The sequence below is a fragment of the Schistocerca americana genome, chromosome 9 (genome assembly GCF_021461395.2).
Source record: "Schistocerca americana isolate TAMUIC-IGC-003095 chromosome 9, iqSchAmer2.1, whole genome shotgun sequence".
Taxonomy (NCBI): Eukaryota; Metazoa; Arthropoda; class Insecta; order Orthoptera; family Acrididae; genus Schistocerca; species Schistocerca americana.
Window position 1 is genome coordinate 204,701,850 of NC_060127.1, and position 17,126 is coordinate 204,718,975.

The following is a 17,126-nucleotide window of genomic DNA, read 5'->3' on the forward strand; positions in this document are numbered from 1 at the left end:
GCCCTGTCAGCTCGGTGAGTGCTTCTTGAAGGGGCGTACAAGTTGATGATAGTCACATCATAGATGTGTCGTTCCACCTCGCTTACTGTAATCCCTTTCCTCACCAAAACAGCTGTTCCAACACTTGTCTCAGGAGACACATTTATGTAACTGTCAAAACCAGGAATTACTAAATCACTTCATATCAGTCGTGGATTCGTACAAAAATTCCTTAAGGGCTGATAATTTCAAACTGGTCGTAATTTTATTTATGTTTACAGTGGTGACGGATAAGATTGCGTCATTGTGCTGTCACTATGTAGTTGTTTTGATGAACTAATTTAGTTTCCTGTGGTTCAGGGTTCAGTTAAGCTGCCGGCCTGAGTGGACGAGCGGTTCTAGGCGCTACAGTCTGGAACCGCGCGGCCGCTGCGGTCGCAGGTTCGAATCCTACCTCGGGCATGGATGTGTGTGATGTCCTTCGGTTGGTTAGGTTTAAGTGGTTCTAAGTTCTAGGGGACTGATGACCACAGCAGTTAAGTCCCATAGTGCTCAGAGCCACTTGAACCATCAGTTAAGCTGTAACAGTTTTCCCGAAAGGCTGAACATGGAATAACACTTCAATCAGTGTATTAGTTACTGTCCCATTTTTTTTATTTTTTTCTACTTCTGATGTTTTCTCTTGTACCGCAAGCAGGCTGGTTTCCTGGTGACCTCTCTGATTTTTCCTCCAGTGATTCGTGTAAGACCGTATCGGACCGAACATTCTTTGGGCTTGGGTCGCCCCTCCCGGATTTTCCCTTCCCTTGGTTACGAGCTACATTCTCATTTGGTTGCATTGGTATTTTACTTCGCGGCTTATCTGGAGCAGCAGCAGACGCTTTCGCAATTTCGGTTGCCGGCGCCTGCCCTGAGATGTTGACCGTGATTTCAGTTTGGCCACCACTTCCTCGTTCTTTATTAATTTCACTCACTTCCTGATCGAGGGAAACAAATGGAGACTGCAGTTTTGCAACCTCTCCATGAACCTGTTTATTAACAGATAGCTGCTGATCTTTGCAATAGGCTACTGCACCTGTTGTTTCTTGCAAATTAATGCTGATTACACCCCCTTCGCCGGCCGAAGTGGCCGAGCGATTATAGGCGCAACAGTCTGGAACCGCGCGACCGCTACGGTCGCAGGTTCGAATCCTGCCTCGGGCATGGATGTGTGTGATGCCCTTAGGTTAGTTAGGTTTAAGTAGTTCTAAGATCTAGGGGGCTGATGACCTCAGCAGTTAAGTCCCATAGTGCTCAGAGCCATTTGAACCATTTTTGAACACCCCCTTCATTTTCTGGTACCGTATGTGTATAATCTTTCTGTTCATCAGTTTCTATTCGCATTTTGCCTTCAGGTTCCTCTGCCTCCTCATCGCACTGTTTTTGCTTGCGAAGCGAGGGAGTGGGACAAGACAGCTCGTCCTCTGAACAACTATCAGTTACCTCCAGAGGTCGTTTTTTCGTTCGCATTTCAGTTTCACGAGTAGTGGTAATAGGATTTCCCTTTGTTGTTAACGGGCGAAATTGACTGTTATCGTGAAGGGAGACATCAGCTTGGCCCGCTGCGTTAACATCCTCAACCAGTTGATCCGGGCTATTCTTTGGTAACAGTTCATTTAAGGTAAGCTTTTGACGCTGTATCAAATTACTTTTAAGAACAACAGTTCGCCGCGGACATTCCTGTCTGAAGTGGCCGGTTTCGTTACATATATGACATGTAGCTTCCTGACCTGTATAAACAATTTATGCCTTATACCCACAAACAGTTATGTGAGACGGAATGTTCGTCTTAACGGGACCCTGTTGAAATACTGCAGTTTAAAGCGAGGCGACAATCTTTCATTTGCAATTGATTTAACGTCTCCGTAGTTTGAAAGAGCTTCCTTAATCTTATTTTCAATTTCAATGGGAAGATTCAAGACACGAACAGTTTTGCAATGAATGTCCGCTCTATAGATGGAAACCTTACTTTTATAACCATTTCTATGCACAAAATCTACTTCACAGCCCCACTTTCGTAACACTTAATCAACAGTCGCAGCACTGATTAATTTGACAAAAACACAGTATTTTTCCTGATCCAGATGCCAGGTATGGACGATTTAAGAACTGAGACCAATTACTTTCTGTTCATCAGTTTCTATTCGCATTTTGCCTTCAGGTTCCTCTGCCTCCTCATCGCACTGTTTTTGCTTGCGAAGCGAGGGAGTGGGACAAGACAGCTCGTCCTCTGAACAACTATCAGTTACCTCCAGAGGTCGTTTTTTCGTTCGCATTTCAGTTTCACGAGTAGTGGTAATAGGATTTCCCTTTGTTGTTAACGGGCGAAATTGACTGTTATCGTGAAGGGAGACATCAGCTTGGCCCGCTGCGTTAACATCCTCAACCAGTTGATCCGGGCTATTCTTTGGTAACAGTTCATTTAAGGTAAGCTTTTGACGCTGTATCAAATTACTTTTAAGAACAACAGTTCGCCGCGGACATTCCTGTCTGAAGTGGCCGGTTTCGTTACATATATGACATGTAGCTTCCTGACCTGTATAAACAATTTATGCCTTATACCCACAAACAGTTATGTGAGACGGAATGTTCGTCTTAACGGGACCCTGTTGAAATACTGCAGTTTAAAGCGAGGCGACAATCTTTCATTTGCAATTGATTTAACGTCTCCGTAGTTTGAAAGAGCTTCCTTAATCTTATTTTCAATTTCAATGGGAAGATTCAAGACACGAACAGTTTTGTAATGAATGTCCGCTCTATAGATGGAAACCTTACTTTTATAACCATTTCTATGCACAAAATCTACTTCACAGCCCCACTTTCGTAACACTTAATCAACAGTCGCAGCACTGATTAATTTGACAAAAACACAGTATTTTTCCTGATCCAGATGCCAGGTATGGACGATTTAAGAACTGAGACCAATTACCCGTGTAATCCAGTCATCTGTTTACAGGGATGTCGGCTGAACAGGACGGGATTCCTTGTCAAAAGCAAATGCCAGGGTATTCTTCCTGAGGTTTGTAGCCATGGTTAATCCAGCGACGCAATTTCGGTTAAACAACCTAAACTCCAATTAGCAGCAGCAAGACCAAAAAAAGAGCGATCAGATCACGAGGAATAGGAACGAACACGGAGATTAACGGACGGACAGCACTCGGCGAAGCACAAGTACAGCGATGTAAACACGGAAGTGAGGCGCGGCAGTTAACAGCGGCTGAAACGGAACTGAGGTATTTGTCTCGACCTGGTGTATTTCTGGCAGAACATCCAGTTAAAGAGTCAGTCTCTACACTACTGTCTTTATCATTTTCATCTCTTGTTTCATTCAAGGAAATCACAACCTGCAAAATACATTCGTATTCACTTTTCCACAGTTCATGTACTGTATTATGCTCACTTTCAATGTCGTTGACGCTGTCTGACATAACATCACTTCCTAAACTTTCCTCAAACCATTTTAAAACAGCACCTATCAAAGTCAGGGTCTGTAATATGAACAGTAGGCGTAGATGTGGCTACTGAATCCATAACGCTAAAGTCCCATGTGCGGTCTCGGAGACCGCTAGCACGAAAGAGGCACAATCAACATTACGCATTATCAACAGAGTAACAATAAACGCTTGCGGTCTGTGAGAACGCACCTGGGACGTTAAGGGTTAACTAATTACACATAAAAGCTCTTGAGCAGTAAGAATTGATGGTTTGCCGTACGTCAGATCCACTTATACAAATGGTACTAGGAAAGTTTTGCAATACGACGCAACAATAAATCGCAGGAGGCTGATTGTAGCTGTGTTCTGAGAATACTTCATACATTGTAGTCCTTGTGCCAAATCTGTGGGCGCAGTCGTACACTTGCAGGGTTAGTTTGAAGTGCTTGCTATGGCATCGTGGTTACCAAGTGACATTCGAGCAGTTCTGCGGTACAACTTCGAGCGTTATTCAAACATAGAGCAGTGCTTTGAAGAAATTACTCTTGCACTCGGTGACATGTGTTCAAATCGTACCGCTATATTCAGGTGGTACACAGAACTCCAAAGAGGGAATTTCACTCTGGAGGACGCACAGAGGACGAAAAGGTCACGATCATCAGTTACGGAGGAAAACATTGATGCTGTGAGGAAAATGCTAGACGAAGACACCTATACGCAGATAGAGGATACCTTAGGGCTAAATGCACCAGCTATTCGTTCGATTCTGCACGATCATTTGCAAGCAGAGAAACTATCTTGTCTCTGGGTGCCGCATAGACTGGACGAAGAGCAGATGACTCGACTTGTGACTTGGTGCCAGTAAATGATAAAGAAGCTTTCTAAGGAACAATCTCAGTGTGTGACAGGTGACGAGACTTGGCTGTGCTATTATGACGTGCCGACTAAGACACAAAACAAAGTTTCGGTCTTTGAAGATGATGACACACCCGTAGATGTCAGAAAATCCCGATCAGTAAAGAAGAAAATGACAGCTGTGTTTTTTTTTTAAAAAAACCATCTGAATTGTGGGGCGCGTTGTTTTGGACACACGGAAGACAGTGACAGTTAAGTGATACACTGAGCAATGCCTGCCCAAAGTCATTCAATCTTTGAAGAACCTGCGACCAATGTCAGGAATGGACACTTGGTTTTTCCTTCGCGACAACGCTCTAGGTGACCGCGCAAAAGCATGCAGCAAATATTTGCGGGGTACACGACTGAAACTTCTTGAGCACCCTCCTTACAGTCCAGACCTCGTTTCTTGTGACTTTGCACTGTTCCCGCATATTACAATGAAGCTGAAAGGAGTACAGTTTTCAAGTGATGAGGCCCTCCTGAGGACTTGGGACAACGAGTGTGCCTTATTCCCTACAGAAACCTGGGAGAAATGGTTTAGGGATTGGTTTCGGACGATGGAGAAGTGTATTCAATGTGACCGAAATTACTTCGAAAAAATTAAATAAATCTTTTTTCCACTGTTCAGTCGCCCGATGTTTACGCTGCTTACACCAAGCGAGGCGTCGTTTGGCATTTACCGTTGCGATGTTTACCTCATGAGCAGCCGCTCGACCATGAAACCCGTTTTCTCACCTCCCGTCTAACTGTCATAGTACTTGCAGTGGATCCTCATGCAGTTTGTAATTACTGTGTGATGGATTACACATTACGACCCTCTTCAACTGTCGACGATCTCTGTCAGTCAACAGACGAGGTCAGCCTGTACGTTTTTGTGCTGTAAGTGTCCATCACGTTTCCACTTAACTATCGCAGTGGACCTAGGGATGTGTAGGAGTGTGGAAGTCTAGCGTACAGACTTATGACACAAGTGACACCCAATCACCTGACCATGTTCGAAGTCCGTGAGTTCCGCGGAGCGCCCCATTCTGCTCTCTCACTATGTCTAATGACTACTGAGTTCGCTGGTATGGAGTATCTGGCAGTAAGTGGCAGCACAATGCACCCAATATGAAAAACGTAAGTTTTTGGAGTTGTCCGGGTACTTTTGATCACATAGTGTATATCGTTCCCTTGCAACAGTCCTCGCCTCCACTGATCCATACTAATAAATATCTTAGGTGCGAATAGAATTTTCTCGGGCTTACAGCTATGCATTCGTGAATCTTAGCTGCGTTCTCAGCTTCACGGGCCATCTTCGCTCGGACAGATCAATACCAAAAACGTTGTTTCGTTGCGCTATTTGACTACGATTCTGTTTCGTGTTCTCATGGCACTGATCAAATGAATCAGTGGGGGAAAATAAGAAAAAAAAAAAGAATGAAAGAAAAAAAAAAAGAAATGCCGAAACCCGGGATCGAACCAGGGACCTTTAGATCTTCAGTCTAACGCTCTCCCAACTTTTTTTTTTTTTTTTTTTTTTTTTTCCTCTACTGAGCTATTTCGGCTTATATTTCACCGCCTTCTGTGACTATATAACATTATCTCGGACGCTACCTTTTTTTTCCTAAATGTAAAAATTATTTATTGTTTATAATACTGTCAGACTAATTAAAGGGAGGCGGCAGTTTGCACTTTGGTTGTGTTTATTTTGTCCTCGTCTTTGTTTAGAATTAGTTTTGGTTTTATTATAACTGAGTGTTCAGCTACTAGAACAAGATGCTAACTTAGCATCGCTAAGCGTATGAAAATGGCACAACGTATTGACTTTTGCTTCCGCTCGGTTTGATTTACAAAATGTACTGTTTTTGAAGGTTTCACGACAAAACTGTGGTGGCAACATCAAAATTTCGACACAGGATGTATCGTACGGTCTGTCTGCTCCGTGTTATGAACATGCTGATCAACATTATGTATTGTGCTATGAGACCAAGACGTTGCTGTGCTCCATTATATTGTTAATTACAAAAGGCCTATTTCGGCGTGATTGCCATCTTCACGTTATAACAGGTGGTCTTGAATCCATATGACATCGACGTATCAGTTGCCGTCACACTAATACATAAGTTTGCTTCTTCGATGTTGGTGGAGCTATAGTAAGTACAAAAACTTTTGCTGGCGCGATTGTTTTTGAAGTTGTCGAACTATGAAACTGCTCCAGCAAAAGTTTAACACCTACTGTAGATCCACCAACATCAAAGGGCGCGGACTTACAGCAGTGTGACAGCAACTGAGACATCAATGTCATATGGGTAGAAAGACCACCTGATACATGCTGCAGATGACAATCACGCCAAAATAGGCCTACTGCAATAAACAATATAATCTAACACAGCTGCATCTCGGTCTCATAACATAATATATAATTCCCTTATATTGCATATACGACGCAGTGGGCCCAGATCAGTACAAACTGCTGAGCAACGTTTGTTTGGTAACTTATGCTCACTTTCTCCAATTAATATTAATATGCTGTAGGAACACACCAAGAAATTTTGTCGGTTGCTCTAGTGTGATCACAATAAATTATTTAAGAAATTGAAATTTCTCGAATATTTCACATACGTCAGACGAAATAAATTCTGGAACCTGAGATTGGTGTAATGAGGATGTTACATCCACATACCGTGGCTCCTTTCACATCCCACTCACATTCTGCTAATGTCTATTAGGAATACATGCCATGGACATCATAAATGTAGACTAGATTACTTCACAGATATAAATATTGTATTTCTTACATTCTTAAAGTATTAGGTTATTTATCCTCACATTGTGTTCCAAACATTCCGTAATGATGGAGGGTCTACAGGCCGTGGAGTGAGTCAAATTATACATCGGATGCAGGATCTCAGTACTTACGTAACATGTACCAACAACCAGTTACAACTTGCTGTAATCTACTCAAACTGATAATAAATTAGCAGAAATTATTGGAATTGTTTCAAGAGTACTTCATTATATATGAAACAAGACACTGCTCCCAAGTTAAGAATAAATGTAACATCACCCAGGACACTATCATCCGTATATACTGATAAAGAACCCTGTTTGGTGCAAACATTAGTATGTAGCTGAATTTACAACCCAGAGTCCAGATACTCCAATAAATAATAGGAGTGGCTAATGAGTAAGTCTTTTACTTTTGTTTTGCATATATGTGGTTTCCAGTTTCCTACCTGATGTCTGGTAGTTACATGTTGCAGGTTTTTACATAAGAATATAAAACCACATTCTGGATTCTAGACAGAGGTACACAGTCTATGTGTAAATTATTTTTATTTATAGTATTATGGTTGTGAAGTCATCCTAAATTACTATTATCACAAACACTTTTATGGAGTAAATGTATTGGCACGTATACCTGTTATTTTGCCCATTTCTTTGTCACTTCCTCCTTTTTTAAGGTGTAATTCACGAATTCGTGTCTAGTGCTACAATCGACGTGCAGGCATCCTTCGCAAAATACCTCGAAGAAAACAATCTATCGACACATAAACAACACAGATTTAGAAAATATCATTCCTGTGAAATACAACTGGCTCTTTATTCACATGAAGTAATAAGTGCTACTGACAAGTTGATGGCATGTTTATCGATTTGCAGAAGGCTCATCACTGTTCCTCTCAGGACCTTCTAATCAAATTCATAAAGAGCATAAAAAATGTACTGAAGGGTAACTTGTTTTGTATTATTACAAAATATGGGACAGATTGTCACAGATATAATACACGAGTTTGGGTGGCGTTTTAAAACAAAGGCGTTTTTAAAAATCTTGAGTGCTTGGTGCTCTGCAGTTTTAAGATATTTAGTAATGGACATCTTCTCAACACTATGAGCTGCACTTGAAAGATTTATTTGCTACCCATGTGTTTTCAGTGTATAACCCATTGTCAGTGGCATCTGATACAGAGGAACAAGCAAGTGTATGTACACCAACTACTACAGCTTGACATATGTAATAGTAGAAATGTAAGTCTGCTTACATTATGTATCTCTGTAGCAAAGACGTGTGTCAGCTATAAATTCTTTAGGATTCATAATGTGAGTAAACTTATATTTCTGCTATTACATATACAGTTGTCAAGTTGTGGAAATATATCTCACACAGCTCAAATACAAAAACATTTGGGCAGCCAGTGTAATGAAGAAAGTCATAATATAAACAAAGTATTGTTTCTATCAGACAGTAATGGCAGAAACTGTATGAAAATGTTGAACACTATATTACCAAGCAACTATAAGTGTACATCATTTGTAAAGTCTAATGGCATGTTGCTCACAACATACAAAATAAATCACTCAATTTAGGGCAAAAATGACTATTTCATTATCCTAGCTGGAGCAAAAGACATAAATGAGAGAAAAGATGAATTTATGGGCTCACTGAATGAAACTATTTCGAAACCTATACAGACTCAATTAATACTCTGCGCAAGACCTTATAGATTTGATATCCCAAGAGAAAACCACAAGATCTCGGAGATGAACAAATATTTAATAAAAAGAACCACAATGACAAACCACATCAAAGAAATCAACATAAACAGGTTTTTTCAGTGAAAAGATTTTTCAAGACATGGATCACACATGGCAAAATTAGGAAAACCTAAGCTCTGTGCAAATTTATTGAAGGAGCTAAACAAACAGTAGGTCTACTATCAAATGGCTAATCCCGTCCAATCAACATATTCATCTCCACATGCCAAAAAGTGGTACGACAATCCAGACAACATGGGAGATTCAACCATTGCTACAAGACCAACAGAAGCCGCAGAAGTTGAAATACAGACTGCACTCTCCAAAAAGACACCACTACCACATGCAGGGCTGTATTAAGTACAGAATCTGCATCATCTCCTGCTCAAGTGAAAGATAACAGGAGAATGATGTTATCCTTAAATGAACGCTAGCTAAAACAAGAACACATAAAAATGTATGTTCCACAGGTTGCACCTAATTACAAGTTACTGCAGACCCAAAGAAGGTTATGGGGGTTCCTCCATATATACAAGTTATTATTTAGATCTGAAATGTACTGTTCTGGATGTTAAGGACTTACATATTAAAAGTGTTTTTGAAACAGCTGTATGCTTCTACCAACAGTAAGGATGAACATGATGCAGAGAAATTTACCAAATGCTTAGAAAAACTTATTGTCCATGTACAGAAATATACCAAATACAACATGCTAATTTTTAGAGACTTAAACATTGATGTTAGGAAAACTTACAGCTAGAAATATTAATTTAGCAAATATGTTACGGTCATATAATATTTTCTTTACAAATAAAAGTCCTACGAGGCTTCAATCCTGCCTTGATAACTTCATAGCAAATGTACATAAAAGTGGATTTGAAGTAGAATTGTTTAATGTTGATCACCTATCAGACCACAAAGGTATACGGGTGAAATTAATTACTGGGAAGTTAAATGCAGACCAAAAACAAGTTCAGTACCAGGGTGTTAGATTATTGACTGATAAGAATATTAAGCTCTATAGGCAGGAACTACAACTAGTACACTGGTATACTCTCTTACTTTCTTCCAACAATGTTGAGGAAGCCTTCAACAGACTCATGAGCATTATCTCAAAATGTTTTGATATCTGTTGCCCAAAGATCAGAAAACAATATAGTAATAAAGTCAGAACGGTCAGAACACCCACGCACCCAACACAACACAAAGGTTTGCTTGCACCTGACTGACAGAAATTACGGCTCTTGGTAATTATTTGCTGTGAAAAAGTAAAAAGCAGTATTGTGAACAAAGCCACTTATAACAATCTCATAAGACTTGAAAGTACACAAATCGGAATAGCCAAATGTAGGGAAAATGAACATTTCATTGAAAACTCAAATAACAGATGCAAGTCAGCATGGAGGATTATAAAAGCAGAGTTGCGTACAGCTATAAATTATAAAGACACTACAAGTGCTGTCAATACCGCAGCACATGAATTTAATAAATTTTCTGCCAAGGCAGCAAACCCCACTATCACCCCAACTTCTGGTACGCATATTATCAGTTTCATGTACGCTCCTAATCTAAACCTCATTTCTGGCTATCAGTTTCTTTAAAATTGTTCAAACTCTGTGCCAACTTTCAAGTGGACAGGAATATAATTATGTGACGTGGTTAAATCAATAATAAAACTAGGAAATTCAAAATCTGAGGACATTCACGGCTTATCAAATTTTGTGATTAAAAAAATAGTGGATCTCATATCAAACCCACTTTGTACAACAATAACTGCACGTATGCTAGTGGCCATTTCCCAGAGCGTCTAAAAAGAACAGTTGGCATCCCTATTCATAAAAAGCAATTTCACAGCTGGTTATTCTCTCCAGAATAATAGAATACTGTGTACAATGGGATATTTGCACACATTTATCTGAAAACAATATTCTGACTCAAACTCAATATAGATTCGGAGATCAACAGTGAAAGCAGTTGAGACACCATTTCTTTTGTACAAACCCCATTTGAACCAAAGTTATCTGCTGAAACCATTCTAATTGACCCAATCAAAGCATTTTATTTGGTGAACCATACAATACTACTGGAGAAACTTTGGTGTTATGGAGTCACAGACTTAGAACTCTCCCTCATAAGCTCCTATCTCACTGACAGGAAACAAAAATGTAGATTATAATAACAAAAATCCCAATACTTCGATTAACTCAGAGCATTCCTCAAGGTTCCATGCTTGACCTTTTACTGTATATATTTGTGAATGATCTTCCCAATAACATGCCGCATAAATCTGTACTAGATACTGATGACACAACATACTTTAGCTCTTGGAAAGACATACACAAATTGCACTAGAAAACAAAGAGCAACTTAACCTCTCTAATACATGGATCAAAGCCAATGAGAAGACAGTGAACATCAATTTCAGTTTATCAAGCAGTAAAACTGAGTGCTCAATTGTCAAGCTACTTGGTATATACCTTCATTCCAAATTAACTTGGAACAAACAAACGGACCACATATGCAGAAAGCTCTCACGCTTTACCTTCTTACTGACTAAACTACAGACATGTGTAACAACACCTTTGTTACTGAACTCCTGCTATGTCTTCTTTCACTGCCATTTGCAATATGGTGTCTCTTTACGGGGTAATTCTGCAGGGACCTAAAAATTTTCATCTACAAAAAAAGAGGATATCAAGTCTATTTATGGAGTTACAAACTAAAACCTCCTGCAGACCACTTTTTAATGACTTAAAGATATTGACACTCCCATCACTTTTTGTTGCATAAAACTCGAACAACAACATCTTAAGGGAAGCTGTACACTAATATAAAACTTGGCAAATGAAACAGATCAATAGCCCCACAGCTAGATGATATCAATTGCATAAAAATGCTGAAAGATGGATTAAAATAAAATGAACTGATGTACCAGGTGGGCATAATTAAAGTTACCCTATTTAACACGGAAACTAATTACCGTACAAGTACCAAACTTGGTCAAATTAATGTCAGGGACATGGAGAAGAGAAATAATGCAGAATCAATGCTGCTATGGTACACTATGTGATCAAAAGTATCCTGATACCTGGCTGAAAATAACTTACAAGGTCATGGCACTTGATGACAGCTTCCACTCTCGCAGGCATATGTTCAATCAGGTGCTGGAAGGTTTCTTGGGGAATGGCAGCCCATTCTTTATGGAGTGCTGCACTGAGGACAGGTATCAATGTCAGTCGGTGAGGCCTGGCATGACATCAGCATTCCAAAACATTCCAAAGGTGTTCTATAGGATTCAGGTCAGGACTCTGTGCAGGCCAGTCCATTTCAGGGATGTTTTTATTGTGTAACCACTCTACGACACGCCATTCACTATGAACAGGTGCTCAATCGTGTTGAAAGATGCAATCGCCATCCCCAAATTGCTCTTCAACAGTGGGAAGCAAGAAGGTGCTTACAACATCAATGTAGGCCTGTGCAGTGATAGTGCCATGCAAAACAACAAGGGGTGCAAGCCCCCTCCATGAAAAACACAACCACACCATAACACCACTGCCTCCAAATTTTACTGCTGGCACTACACACACTGGGAGATGACGTTCACCGGGCATTCGCCATATCCACACCCTGCCATCCGATTACTATATTGTGCACTGTGATTCGTCACTCCACACAACATTTTTCCACAGTTCAATCGTCATATGTTTATGTTCCTTGCACTAAGTGAGGCATCGTTTGACATTTACCGGCATGATGTGTGGCTTATGAGCAGCCGCTCGACCATGAAATCTAAGTTTTCTCACCTTCCGCCTAACTGTCATAGTACTTGCAGTGGATCCTGATGCAGTTTGGAATTCCTGTTTGAAGGTCTGGATAGATGTCTGCCTATTACACATTACGACCCTCTTTAACAGTCCGAGGTCTCTGTCAGTCAACAGACGAGGTCAGCCTGTATGCTTTTGTGCTGTACATGTTTCTTCACATTTCCACTTCACTATGAGATCAGAAACAGTGGACCTAGGAATGTTTAGGAGTGTGGAAATATTGTGTACAGACATATGACACAAGTGGCACCCAATCACATTCATAGTCTGCGAGTTTCATGGAGCACCCCCGTATGCTCTCTCACAATGTCTAATGACCACTGAGGTTGCTGATACAGAGTACCTGGCAGTAGGTGGCAGCACAATGCACCTACTGTGAAAAACATATGTTTTTGGAGGTGTCCGGATGCTTTTGATCACATAATGTACATCATACCATTACGTACCGGTACATTACTGGTACAAAATGGCCTCAATATGGTGCCCATCACTGTTCAGAAGAGTCTGAAAGCACAGGCTTACATTTTGCACAGCAGAACAAACTATGTCTGTAGGTATGCTGGCTCTCTCTCTCGATACACAGTGCTGCAGATCAGGACATGTGTGAATGTTACCCTGGTAAACACTGTCATTCAGGTAGATCTACAACCAGAAATCACAGGGAGTGAGAACAGGTGATCACGCAGGCCAAGCATTTGGAAATGATCAGCGGGTAATTCTATAGTTTCCAAATGTTTTTCAGAGAAACAGGTGAACTTCACAAGTGATGCGCGGTGGGAACCCATCTTGCATGAAAATTGTCGAGTTCAATGCGCCTCTCTGCTGTAGAGTAGGTGTGACATGCTGGCGAAGCATATCACATTAACACTGGCCAATCGCACTACACACCTTTGGTGCTTGAGAGCCAATCTGTTCAAAAAAGAATGGGCCAATGATGAACGTAGCCATGAAGATACACCATACAGTGACGCATTCATCATACAGAGGAACTTCACGTACAGTGACTGGAGGTGAAGATCCTCACAGTAGGCATTTCTGTGTGTTCACCTCAACCACCAGAGAAAAATGAGCTTTGTCTGTCCATATTATGGTCCACAGCCAGCCTTTATCAACTTAAATCCTTGCAAGGAAGTGAAGAGTGAAGTCAACACGTCGTTGTGCATCCCGCGATGCAAGTTGCTGTACGATATGGATCTCGTCAATTTCATCAACCAGTCGTCGGCCTCTTCGCGGAGCGACACCTAGTTCTCCAGCTGATACAAACTTCTTCATCATGCTCCACACAACAGGTGGAGAAAGAGGACCCTTCCGTAATCCTTTCAGCCAGCGATATTCTCGAAGTACAGTTGCAGCATTACCATTGGTTTGATAATAGAGCTTCACCAATAATTTCCTACTCCATTTGTCCAAGCTCATGTTGATAGGTCAACAAGTGCACTGTGACTGGTCTGGTGTGCGAGACTATGCATCACGATATGACTGCTCACTGCACCTGGTGGCCATAGTTGGAACTAGATAGTAATGCTCGGAGGCATGGAATTCATGCACCTCATACTTTGGACATAAATGCTACCAAGTTTGGTACTCATAAGGTAATTAGTTTCTGTGCTATAATGTGTTAAATAGGGAAAGTTTAATTATAACCACCTGATACATACAAGGGTAGTTTGAAAAGTTCTCGGAGCGCAATAAAAAAAAGTATTTAAATCACTGAAACTTTTTTCTTTTTCAATGTAGTCTCCTTGTAGATTAATGTACTTCGTCCAACGATATTCCAGTGCCTTGATCCCATCTCGAAAATGAGTTTCCTCCAGGCCTGCAAAATAGTTGTCAACTGCAGCTATCAGTTCTTCGTTTGAAGTGAATCTTCATCCACAAAAAACAATTTTCAGTTTTGGAAAGAGATGGAAGACTGATGGAGCATATCAGATGAATAAGGTGAGTGTGGCAACAACTCATGCCTTAGTTCGTGTAATTTTGCCATAGTGACGGCACATGTGCGGGCGTGCGTCAAGAGTTGTGGAACCTATGTTGCAGATAATTTTTTCATTTCTAATCCTTCAGTTAAAATGTGATATACCCTTTCAGAGGTCACACACTTTCAATCGGTGATCCTCAATGAACATTTTGTGCACTTTTGCAATGATTTCTTGAGTAGTGACACATCTTGGCCAACCACTGCGCGGGTCATCATCTAAGCTCTCCTGACCAAATTTAAATTCATTTGTTCACTTGGCAACAGCTGAATATGAAGGAGCAAAGTCCCTCAGTATATCCTGCAAATCGGCATGAATGTCCTTTGCTTTCATACCTTTCTTTACGAAGTCCTTAATCACTGCTCAAACCTCAATTTTTTTCCCATCTTCGCAAATCGCTACACAGGAACAACAACAGAGCCACGTCACTGCCACAGCTCTCTTCCAAGAGCACTGAAGTGGCACATGTTTACAAGTAACAGTCCAATGAATACCACGTGAACAACTCGTTGCACTAGCGCTGACTTCTCGTGGTGATTCTGAGAACTTTTCAAACCACCCTCATACACTTGTTTGTTCCTCCGTACCAGATGCCACTGATGATGGGTTATACAGCCGAATACCAGTTTGACAAATAAACATTTCATGCCCAGCTAATGGTATTTAGACGATGTTTTTTTAGTAAAAAGGTGTTTTTTGTGGCAAGATATTTTCTCGAAATTTTAGTCGCCAACTTTCTACTCTGGATGCCAAAAGACTGTTGACTCCAAATTACATAAGGAGAACTGACCAGCACAATAAAACAGAGAAATCAGGGCTCACACAGAAATATTTAGATGTTCGTTGTTTCCCACAAGCTATCTGAGAGTGGAGCATAGTCTGAATGTCATCTACGAATCCTCTCCCAAACAATTAAAGAGTGAACTGCAAAATAATCCTGTAATCTCTCCCCGAGCCGAACCCCCTCCCCTCTCTCTCTCCCCCACTCCCCTCCCCCTCCACCCCTACCCTCTTACTATTATAACTGAATTTAAGTCTTCTCTTTTTCCGAGGTACATAGAAACTGAAACTGCAAAAGTGAATTAATGTATGCAGCCTTCCTCGTCTTGTTATTCTGATTCTTGTGTAAACTTTCTCTTGCACACAAAACCTTGTTCACTTTTTATACATTAAAATATTTCATTTTTTTACTGTCCATTTTCCATTAAATTCAGTTGCCATTGTTGTGTCGATAAAACTTTTAAAAATCATATGCGGCTCCAATCTCGTTTGAAAAGAAAAATGAATAAAATAAAATAAGACTTCATGTTGAGTATAATTAAGTGTCTTGTATAACAGAGTTTTTCAGCATGGGTCAAAGCATGTATTGGAAGATATTATTTACCATCTATAAAAAAGTCTTTAACTCAAACACCTAAAGAACAAAAGAAGTCCCTGAATGAAAATAAAAGGACAAATGGAGGTGGTAGGAAGCAATCTTTCATGGACACAAATAAAAGAGTCAACAAGGCATAAATATTAATGCAGATTTTTCCCAAAATACTTAGGAGACAATGGTATGACTTGTGAACAGAGAATTAGAAAAACAAAACTCTATATTCCATCAAAGAGGAAAATGCATAATTTGGAGTGACAAAGCTCCATTGAAGAGCAAGTTGGACAGCGAACTAAGCCTGCCTGTTAAAAAATGTATAAGCATTTCTTCAGGCAACTGATGGTTTGGAATCTATTGTCTATTCTAATTAAATCCCAGAAACTAGGCTGCACATACTGGTGTCCTTCATGTAACAACAAAGTAAACTCACTTACAAATGGATATTAACTCCAGTGTTGCTTAACAATTTTCTGTGAAATCATTGAAAATGCAAGGTCTGATAGGCATTTCATTTGACATTATACACTAAGTAAAAACCACAATGAGTTCAAAGACTGAGCAGCAGGGCAACCAATATATTCATTTGCTGTTGAAGTACGATTTGTGCAAAGAGACTGGAGTGATCTTTATGTACCTGAGGCATTTCGCTACATAAATCATAAGATTCTCTAAAAAAGAGGCTTATTTAAAATAAAGTGAACAGCAGAGCATAAGAATCAAAAACGGCTTGACTATCCAGTCCATGAAATGCTGTATTATAGGCCCTTTGCTATTTTTTACACGCAGTTTATGACAGAAATGGTTTTTCATTACTGGTTAAAGTCATATAATTAAAGATTCAGTGATCAAGTTTTATTTGATATGACACCTATAGCAGCCACAAAGTCAAACCTAACCATTATGAGAGGATGATAGTCCCTACAAAGGTTTTAAAAGTAACTGGATTCACAAACAAAAGTGAATGAGTTTATACTTATATTTCTGAACTGGATGCAACGAATCTTCTGAGAATTAACAAGTGTTCAATTAATTTCTTAAGATCATTGTGCAGGTAAACTTTAAATGAATTGGAGCTAGCTTTAAA

The 17,126-nt window shown here is 40.2% G+C and overlaps 1 non-coding gene across 1 annotated transcript; it reads right to left on the bottom strand.

Annotated features, from left to right (window-relative positions):
• Positions 1 to 5,790: 5,790 nt before the first annotated feature.
• On the bottom strand, positions 5,791 to 5,896 carry Trnaf-gaa. Its single transcript has one exon. It is a non-coding gene; the product is annotated as a tRNA-Phe (tRNA).
• Positions 5,897 to 17,126: the final 11,230 nt, after the last annotated feature.